Source organism: Poecilia formosa, unplaced genomic scaffold (genome assembly GCF_000485575.1).
Source record: "Poecilia formosa unplaced genomic scaffold, Poecilia_formosa-5.1.2 Scaffold290, whole genome shotgun sequence".
NCBI lineage: Eukaryota > Metazoa > Chordata > Actinopteri > Cyprinodontiformes > Poeciliidae > Poecilia > Poecilia formosa.
The window spans coordinates 130116-141232 of NW_006800229.1; the positions used below are offsets into that span (position 1 = coordinate 130116).

The window sequence follows — 11117 nt, forward strand, 5'->3', positions numbered from 1 at the left end:
ACAGAAAATAAAAACACTGCCAAACCCACAGAACCTGTCCCACCTTAGGTGTCTTCACATCTGCAGTTTTTTTTTTTTTTTTTCTTTTTCAGAATTTGCCCCTTGAAGCACAAATGCTAAATGTCTTAGACTCACAGCAAGGAGTTGTGTCTCCTTTTATGTTTTAGACATGTGAGCAAATTCTGAGTACTGTACATGTGAATTAGGCACCTAATAATAATCTGTGTATATTTTTTCTGCTTTCCATTTTTAACTGACAACCAAAATAAAATAAAAAATTGTCATCTGGAGGAAGAAAGGGGGAAAAAGAAAAAAGAAAAAAAATGATGAATTCAGAAATTTCCTGAACACTACAGCAGATCAACATCCTACCGTGCTCGAAAATTAGCATCAGAAGATTGTGAGTTCTGGGTGAAATATGGTGAAAAAGACATTTGTTAAATGTGGAATTTTGTCAAATGTTTTGGTTGCAGATTTTTACAATTAGAGATCATTTAAGCTGCTTTTTATTTATTCACCTGCATAATGGCTAAAATTGTGCATTCGAAGCACTTTTGACTTACTATATGTTTGTGAAGGTAAGGTAAGGTAATTTTATTTATATAGCATATTTTCAGCAACAAGGCAATTCAAAGGAAGGATATGGTGGACTTTTAACTTCTATTTCAATGCTTTGGGAGCCAAAATATTTAGTATTTGCTCCATTTCATGTCAAATATGTAACATAACACCTGACGTTGATAACACACTTTTTCACAAAGTGCAATTTCCAAGTCTTGGGAAAACAAGCATTGACCTATTGAAATAAAATTTGTTCCTGTAACCCGTTTTTCATTTTAGATTTTTTTTTTTTTTTAAGCCAAAACTAAAATTTAAAAGATGAAAAACAAGATCTTTTTTTTGTTTTTTGGGGTGATTCTTGAATCTGATTTAAAAACCTTTTTATTGATGTTTGGTTGTCAATTGAAAAAGAAAAGAATGAATGATTCACAGATTCTCAATAATCCTAAATAATAAAGTGAATTAAAAAGTAATGTGTATGACTCCCAGGGATACACAATTGAGACACAAGACCCACATATGCAGACATGGGCCAGTTATCAAAGCAAACCAAAGCTTTTAACATGATGCACCAGATAATGATTTTTTTTTTTTTACTAAAAAAAAGTAGCTTGATCATGTTTTAAATAAATTTTCTTATTTAATGTTGTTAAATTCTGGTATTTCCATCATCAAAATCTCATAATGGCCCATGCCTACATACAAATATAAATGAATAAAAGAAAAACCACCTGACACCCAACACCCACATTGGTTTTTCCACTTGAAACATGCAAGTTAGTTTTGCTTAAACGAAGATGTGTGTGAAACAAATAAAACATTTTTTAAAAAGCAGCACACACGGCCAAGGCACAAAGATGAATTTCTTCGCAGTGGTTCTGAAGAGCATCTTTTGTGGTGACAGGGACCGAAAAGATTTACACCAAAACTTCAGTTGGAACAGATGTTTATTTTCTCCTCAAACACAATAAGAAAGCGCGCTGCCACAGGGTTGTGGCTCAGCAAGGGACGGCCGTTTGAAACACACCTCAAATGGGAATCGGTAACAACTCTGCCATATGTTGTGGTGCTGGGCTGTAAAGTACTAATGAGTCAGGAGATGTGGGGCTGTGATGGTCATAAAGCCTGCCTCCAGCCGTGGATTTCTCCACTATTCTAATCAGGAAAATACAGATACTGGGGCGAGGAAACAAATTGGCTTTAACCTGCACCTCCCTCTGCGAGTCTCCATCAGCTGTCGCTCTGGGCAACTCCGTGCAGACACACAAAGTGCCCTATCCGTCACCGGCTTCGTCTGCAACAGCTGATCAACAGTTGGAAGATGAAGCTATTAAACACAACAAAACGCGTCGATCTTGCGCAGGTTTCAGACGTTCCCTGAAGTTTTATTTCACTTCCAGGTATCAGACATGTCGTCTTCCCCATGCATCATATCCAGATGATTCCTTCTTCCCTGTGGGAGCCAGGTAACCACCTGGGCCTCGCTAATCCAGACAAACATCAGTTCCACCAAGGCACAATTAGATGCATTTAATAAAAGCTGCATCGCTACTCACAACAGCAACCTGACCTGAGCGACAACTTTTCCCATTACTAACTCAGAGCGTATGTGTCATTAAGCCCAGCATTCTCTGGCAGTCACAAACTGCGTGAAACAATAGCTAATTTACAGATAGAGTACTTAAACATTTTCTAATCAATTTAACAACAATCAAACCACTGTTTGGTTAATTGCCTTGACTTGAGGGCCTTTCCTTGCCCATTATCTTGGCAGCATCGCAACATTGCAATTAAACACCTAACAATTAAGCTTCCATGTCCTCTGGGCTTTGCGTGCTTATTAAAGTAAACTTTTTCACCGTAATAAATGTTTATTACCAAACACATATTTCCACTAAATAATCTAATCAAATTAGCTCTGGGTCCCTCCTTAATCAAATCTGATCATGGGTCCGTGCAGATCCTCAAAAATGAAAACACAAAGCAATATCCCACAACTTGAAAGGCAATTTGGGGCAAACGAAACTGTACCAGTATGCATATTTCACAAAACAACTTCTAATATCGCCATAGCAAAACTGCGGTTGAATGTGAAACATATCGTTGAATAGCTCCGTTTTATTGGAAACTCATACCAGGTGGCGCATGTAATAATCTGACTTCTGAGACAGAGAGAAGATAAATGTTGCTTCAGAGTGACTATAACTCCACCGCTTTTAAAAAGCAGAGCTGCCTGCACTCAGCTAATTTAACTTGAGCATCTGTATGGTGTATTTAACTCACTCACTGGAACTATCACCATAAAAATCAGAGACCACGATGCCTTTGTAAAACAACTTGAAGGAAATTAGGTCTTACTTTAATTAGCTACAGCCATATGAAGGGATTGTCTGGAAATAAAATTTGCTCCATTACGGATTTATCCCGTTTTTATTTTTTATTGTCACCGTTAAATATTCCAGATCAAACGAAGTTTTATATTAGAAGATAGCCAGAGTAAATACAAAATGCGCATACATATTAAAGAGAATAAAAAAAAACTATTCAAGCCAATCTGGCCGAAGTAAAACAGTAACCATCCCCCTAAACCAGGGGTGTCAAACTCCAGTCCTCAAGGGCCGCTGTCCTGCAGTGTTTAGATGTGCCACAGGTAAAAAACAGTGGAATGAAATGGCTTAATTACCTCCTCCCTGTGTAGATTGGTTCTCCTGAGCCTTGCTAATGACCTAATTATTCTTTTCAGGTGTGGTGCAGCAGAGGCACATCTAAAAGTTGCAGGACAGCGGCCCTTGAGGACTGGAGTTTGACACCCCTGCACCTAATAACTGGTTGTCCCACCCTTTGCAGCAACAAATCCAACATTAGTGGGGAGAAAATCCTTTCAATAGTCATGATTCACACATAGTGTGTGTTTTTTAAGCAGGAACAGTCATAGCACAGCATATCAATCTGGATTTTGACTAGGCCACTTCATCGGCATGCATTATTTTCTCTTTATTCTTCTTTTATTCCTACTGGTGGATAACAACTCTCACTGTAATGTCCCAAATGTATTAATCTCAAATCATCATTTGTTACTTTTTGATATAATTTAGCCAACTTCATGCTGTCAAACAGGCTCTATTTTAAGTTTTTTATTTTATTTTATTTTTTTATTTTGTTTGTCTGGCAGAAATCGGGTCTGGATGTGGTCAGTGGAAATTAGAAGAAATTTTAAAAATGCAGTCGATCATAGTCATTTTGTAATGCAACTATAGGACCTGGTTGGTCTAGCTAACTTTTTGGCACTAAAGCAAAATCACCACATGAAAGACTTTTTTTTTCTACTAACTCTGGTTGTCTTGTCCAGAATTAAAGTCTGTTTAATGTTCTGAAATGTTTGAGTGTGACAAAAAACTGCAGTGGGTGGTATACTTCACAGCACTGTAACAAGTGTTGACGCAACCACAGCTGTCAGGGTTTGCCAGTCACTACACAGTTAACAGATCAACTTTATTCACAGACCGAACATTATAATTTCACAACATATTTCCTGAGAATCTGCTAATTTCACCTCAGCAACACAAATGGAGTACATCTCAACATTGTAAACCATAAACGAGAAGTTCGTAAATTGCTATTTAAGGGGTCTCGGGCTTAATTTACTCAAGCATTTAACCAAAACAGCACCTACTGTAGGTGTTTATGAAAAAAAGGCACTTTGCATCAATTTATTTACTATAATTTATGGAAAGTTACTATATTGATTCCATTAAGTGTAGAAGAAACATGAAGCTCTCATTTAACTAAATACACCACAGGTCAATCTAGTTCAGGAATTAGAGGGCTTCTTTTTCCAATTACCCAAATTATCTTTGTGTAATCAAATAAAATTAACAGTATTCCTTCTAATATGAGCAATTTGAGGGAGTGGCATCAAGCTGCACAGAGTCCCCCCTGTGTAACCAAATCAGATCAGAATAAACTCATTAAAGTGTCTAGTAAATGTTGTTAACATGTAATGACAGCCTCCAAATGTGCTCCACATGTGAACAAACATCAGACATTTTGGGCGTGAATACAGACAACTGTAAGTGCCAAAGGGAGTCTTTCTGGTTTCAATTGCACTTTTTACACTGTCAGACCCTGATTTAACCTGTTGAATTGGAATTAGAGCTGTCTATTAAACATTCACTCTTATTAGCTGTTTGGAAAAGCAAATTAGAAAGGAGTTAGTCTTCAGGCTCTAAATGAACATGTCAAACACAGTTTCTCATCATTTGGTGTGTTTAGGTCTTCAAAAGAACTCAAGAAAGATGTGACAGACTAACTTGGAGATCAGCTTTTTATCTCCGATACCTAATGAAAAATAATTTACTCAGTCTACAGGCAGGAAATGTGATACAGCAAGTCCAATAAATATCTACCAGCATCGCCTGGTTTCTTTTGCCATTGTATACTAAAGTCTCTGGAAAACAACAACATTAAATCAGACACCATATCTTCACATTTGTGTGATTGTGTTTATCTCCTAATTCATCTAAACAATGAACGATTTAAAGAAATAATTGAATATGCAAAGGTTAAGTTCATGGACACAAAGCATGGTTTTGTCTACAGTTTGCTTATTTGCCAATTTGTATTGTATTGTCATGGATTAGAGGTAAATGGTTATAAAAATGCCAAAATGTCCCTTTTAATGAAAATGCATTTGCTGCATTTTACTTTCAATGTAATCCTCATTTGGATCAGCCAATTCTGAAACAATTAATCTAACCAAAAAAAAAAAAGACCGTCTAATGGATATTGTATATTAGTGTTTCAAAATACGCATAGATTTTAGCTTTTCTTGGGCAGCTTTGGTCCCCAACCTTCACAAATACCAGCAGTTTGATCTACAGGAAATAGATCTGAATAACATAAAGAATGAAGAAAGGCTATACATATATTCGAGCACAATAAAAAGTAGCAGATACAGTAACATAACAGTCACAGAGAATCAGTTTAAAAAAAAAACCCCACCAAAAATCAAACTAATTTGCTGAAAAAAGCAGAGACCTAAGGATTTTCCCATTAGAAACAAAACATCACAAAATCAGATAATACTGTCTAAAACTTTGTAGTCATCAGCAAATTACTAACAACAACTGCCCTACAGTTTTTATTACCAGCCAATACTTTAAAAAGTTACGGGTCGCTGAGTCTTGTTCAGAAAAGGCACAGACATTGTTTACGGCTTCTTTAAATGGCAACTTCTGAAAAGAGGAAGGATATAGAAGCCAGAGCAGCTAAAATCTGAATGACTTCACACTGGATGACCCAACCATGCGACTGCATGACAAACGAGAAAGCACAGAACTGCCTTCGGGTCATCTTCGTTTCTAATGAAAGAAACGTCCTAATGGTGCGTTACTCTCAGTAGAGCCGATATGGAGCCATTAAATGCAGCAGAGGTTTCTAAAAGTCTTTCTAAACTGGTCAACATTAAACACAGAGTGATTTGCACTTGACAGACTGATGAAACTAATGTATTGCCAATTAACTTTTACAAATCACTGACAAGTAAAACCCTGCAAACTGACTGACCGGTTCCTGTGATATACCTACATTACAACGGTTTCAGTCAAGGAGGTTCTAGAGATTATCCCAGGTATTTGAGATACATGTGACATTACCAATGAAAGTTAACGTTCTAGTAAAGTTGATCACCATTACAAGATTTTAAAACATGGTTACTTATTAAAGGTCTGTGACAAGTTTTCCTTCGGCATGGATCAAGCATGGAGTTCAGCAACTTTTTAAAGACTGAGGCGTTGGTTTTAAAGGGCTCTTGAAGAACAAGAGCCGGAGAGGATTTATGATATATGTTTAACTAGAATCAAACGTCGTATTTAAAATGTCTAAAGGTGGAAAGTGTCTTGCATTGTTGCTGTATAGCCCACGGCACTCTTGTAAAGGAGATTTTTAATCTAAATGAGTATTTCTTCCTGGGTAAATAAATAAAATAATCATGTTTAAAACTTTTAATAGTTTTCACTCTCTCAAAAGAAAATAAAAGTATCAAAAAGTTGATTTCAGGAATTCAATTCAAAGATTCAGATTCAATGATGACAACAAAACCCTCATTACTCTGTCTGGCTTTCCTTAGTCAGCAATGCCATGGCTCTCCAAAACATCACTGGTTGTGGAAGCCTCACACCCGCCTTCATAAAGCTTTACTTCTGAGCCACTTCACTCTCCCTAAAGAGTCTAGAGACTCTGTGATCTTGATACTCAAATGAAATGCAAACATTGCTTTAATCTAAAGTCTAAAAAGAGGACTTTGGACCACTGAGCAACAGTCCACTCCTTTTTCTTTTTCTTGTAGCCAAGACACTTCTGATGCCGTCTCTGGTTTAGCAGAAGCCTAACATGAGGAATGTGACAGCTGCACCCCTTGTGCTGTGAGGACACAGACGTGTCCAGCTGCAGTTTCTCTGAGACTTTCATGGCTATACATTTTGTCGTTTACCCTTCTTGACTGACCAGCACACAACTGAAAAGCCAGAAGTCTTCCCCTTGGTTAATAGGCCCATAGCATAATTTCTCTGTAATAAAAAAAAATAATTTTTATTGCTCTGAGAGACTGTATTTGAGTCGTTACGATCTGTCGTAATCATTAGGATAAACAGAAATAAATGCTTTAAATATATCACGCCATGTGTTCAAATTGAATAACTGAAAAGAAGTCGCTTCTTGATTATGTTGTAATTTACTGAGAAGCAGCTGTATTAGTCCATAAGCATGTCACACTGTGTGACTCAGATCTGCAATTTCAAAACTAGGGGGGAAAAACCGAACCACAACCATCAAGAAAGCTGTTTTTGATCATAGATGTTTAAGTAAAGCTCATGACTATTAAAAAACAGAATTATTTTAGGAGTGGAAAAATGTCCCCTGCAGCACTCGATATAAGTGACAGAAGGGAAAACGCGTTCATCCTGGTGTGCATCTGACTGCAGCAACTCAGTCAAAACATCCTTCAGTCATTAATCATCAAACCGCTGAGTGGAACTATAGCCACGATGAAAGTATGATTCATTTCCTGCGACATAAAAACAGACATTTCTGTTCTGATGTACAGCTATTATCTTCAGCAGATTATTAAATGGCCTTTCTGTCTTATGTCCCACCCAGTGATCTATAAAAACTATAGGCTTATTCCAGGGTTACATTAAACCAGTGAATTTGAGGGTTTCCTCTGCTGTGCTACTGAAGCATTCTGAGCCACTTCCTGTCTCCCACTTCCTGAATGCCATTACAGCACTGAAATGTGGTCAACTTCCTGCTGGTTTTCACACGTCGGCCTAGCACTATTGTCTTTGTGTTTACCGACCAGCACAAAATAAAACACAAAACTACTGCATGGAAAGCTTCATCTTCGTCTTAACTGCATCACAAGACCGACAAAACAGGAGTGAAGCAAGAAAGAGCAGCATGAAATCTGAGAACTAGTGCTACCCACATGCTAGCAAAACTTAAAATAATTCCCTTAGGCTTCTGTCAAATTCAGAAATCAAAGTGCTAAATATCTTCAAATGCCACATGAACATGATTCACAATGTGATGCTGTCAAAACTGTCCCAAGCTTTAAAGATGACTCCCTGCCTTGTTCACTTTATTCCAACTTAAAAATGAGTTTCATATTTTTGATTTTATCTCAACTGCAGTCTTTGCTTGGTGAAACAGGTCTGGGTATGTCTTAAAAGAGCCATCTGTTTAACTTTCTGTTCTTCAAAACGGGAACAATGATTTCCAAATATTTGATAAATCAGATAAAGCTGCTGAACTGAGCAGAACGTTCCCAGAGTTTAAAGCTTTTAACTTAAATTGCTGCACAAAACTGAACTATTCTAAAACGTGCCAATCATATCATTAATAGCTTAAGAATTTAAAGGTTCTCTGTGGCTCACATGGATTTCTAGCTCCCCCGCAGAGCAATGACAAAGACCTATGTTTAGTTTTTACGCTACGAGACATGTTTATTTTGGCGTCGTTTACAGAGATTTCTTTTGTTTTTATTTTACAGAATGTGTTTTTTTTAAAGAGCATACTGTATATTTTTATACCATTGAACCAGAAAAGGTTTTTCATTGAAAAAATGAAATGTGAAATGCAATAATCTTTCCATCTTCAATGGGTTTTAACAAAATAAAAAAAACAAACAAAGGAGAGATCATTTGGAAAAAAAATGTTCAAACAAAAAGACTAACTGAGTCACGGTCACTTAAAAAAAAAAAAAAAAAGTAGAATCCATAAAAGTGCTATCCTGAAGAATATCATTCTGTAGTTGTAGGGGGATGATTTTTTTTATTATTATTATTTGATGTGGTTGCTTATTGGTCTTTCCATTAGAAACACTTTATTCAACTCAGATTATGTGGTATAAACATTTATTTTTTAAGGGATGATTCAACCCAAAACTGAGGAAAGAAAACATAACACGCTTCTGTTACACAGAAAGCTTTAGCATTTTCTCTTCATGTCTAGCGATAGGTGTTTTTTGAGTATTTTTACCTCCCTCCCAACCATAACGTCCAGCATTAAGCTTGTTGAAAAGAAGTAAGAAATGCAAAATCATGCGCTTCCTATAACTGGTGCCAGTGTGTTAGGTCTCCAAGCAACAGAACTAAACTTCTTTTTTTTTCCCCCCTCTTTTTCCATATTTCTCAAGTTCAGACATAGAAGCTAATGACTGTGGTGAGCTCCAAGTCTGAATGTAACTGAAGAGGAAAATATTTATGCCCTTTAAAGCAGCACAAACTGACTAAAACATCAGACTGTCCTTTGTTTCAGAGAGGCAAATTGAAGGGAGTATTTCTGCAGAAAAGAAAGATTTACTGTACCAATTCCTGCTTGTCCCATCTGATCGATGCAAAGTTTTTTTTGTTTTTTTGTCATTACTCTGCTTGAATTTCTTGCCCGATTTATTTGAAAATCAGAATGCATCAATTTAATTGCTCAATAAATCCTGAACTAAAGTTCTTCTCCGTCTCATTTCATTTTGGAAAATGTGATCAAATCTACATGTCTGTTCAAAAAGGCCATGCATCCCTACAAGGGGAACATATCAGCTTTTTTTATATACTTGTACTTTTGATTGGACTAATAATGTGTTCTATGTTGTATGTTCTATTAGACTATAATGCTACATATAATACTAATGCTACATATAATACTAATGCAGGAGTTCAAAGGATTTCAAATACCTAAAACAAATCGTTCATGTTCTGTGCACTAACTTTCTTTTCTCAGACGCCTACTGAAACTTTCTGTTCCAGCATTCTGTAGCTGCTCCTCAGAGCCCACTGCCCTGCATGTTTTAAAGCCGACCTGCTTCATCACACCTGATATTAGCTGATGGCTAATTAGCAGCTTACTGCTGAACTTGATGACATGCTGAGGAGCTGATTCAATCACTGAAGTCAGCTGCGTTGGAGCAGAGACACATCTGAATCAATCAGGGCAGAGGGGTCCAGGGCACAGGGGTTTAAAAAAAAAAAAAACACAAGCTTCGAGTTTACTGAAGCACTTTTGTTCACAACTTATCACTAATAAAAACACAGAACGGTTGTATCACCGCTCCTGATGGCACAGCTTTGTCAATACAGCTTGCATTTCTGTAACAAATCTCCTATTTGCCTTTTTGTCCCTCAAATAGTGAGATGCGTTTTTGCTCTTCTTTTATGGATCTCATCTTCCAAAGTTAAATTTCTGCAGCCACATCCCCCCAGCACGTTTTTCCAGTCATTTGAAGGCATTCAAGCAGAAACCCATATGCTTTTCTGGAGTTCTAGATGTAGCTTGAATAGCCATCAGTTTGCTTGCTAGCCGCAAGGTTTTCTTATCGTTTCACATTTAGAATGTTAAGTTGAGTCCAAAGTTACAAACAAGTATGACCTGACTTTAAGTAAAGTTTGGAATATGTGTAGGTTCAGCAACAGAGAACTACAGACATTTTTAAACCAATCGGATAAAACTTTAGGCTTCTCATTTGAACATTCCTTAAATACTCTTCAATATCACAAGAAGATAATTTATGGAAGAGGATTACGGCTACTGAGCCAAAACTAAACCACATAAAAAATGTAAAAAAAAAAAAAAAAGAGATCACTTAAATCCAACAAGTTCCTCAGAAAGTTAGTTCACCTCCTGCTCAACTCGCATCGCAGTCAGTAAAGTTGTCTGCTCCTTCATGCCAATCTGCATGAATGTCAAAAGAAATGTCAGAATTCTGAGGTGGAAAAAAGTCAGAACTGAGAAAAAAAGTGTCAAAATTCTGAGAATAAATTCCAAATTCTAAGAAAAACATGTTAGAATACAGAAGAAAAAAAATTTAAAAATTCTGAGAATAAATTCTAAGAAAAACATGTCAGAATACAGGAGAAAAAAATTGTCAAACTTCTGAGAATAAATTCCAAATTCTAAGAAAAACATGTCAGAATACAGAAGAAAAAAAATTTAAAAATTCTGAGAATAAATTCTAAGAAAAACATGTCAGAATACTGGAGAAAAAAAAAATAAAAAATTCTGAGAAT

The 11117-nt window shown here is 36.5% G+C and overlaps 1 protein-coding gene across 4 annotated transcripts in view; it reads right to left on the reverse strand.

Annotated features, from left to right (window-relative positions):
* Positions 1 to 11117, reverse strand: part of LOC103151719 (protein diaphanous homolog 2-like) — a 145588-nt gene that overhangs the window by 127203 nt on the left and 7268 nt on the right. The gene's annotated exons all lie outside the window — the stretch shown is intronic.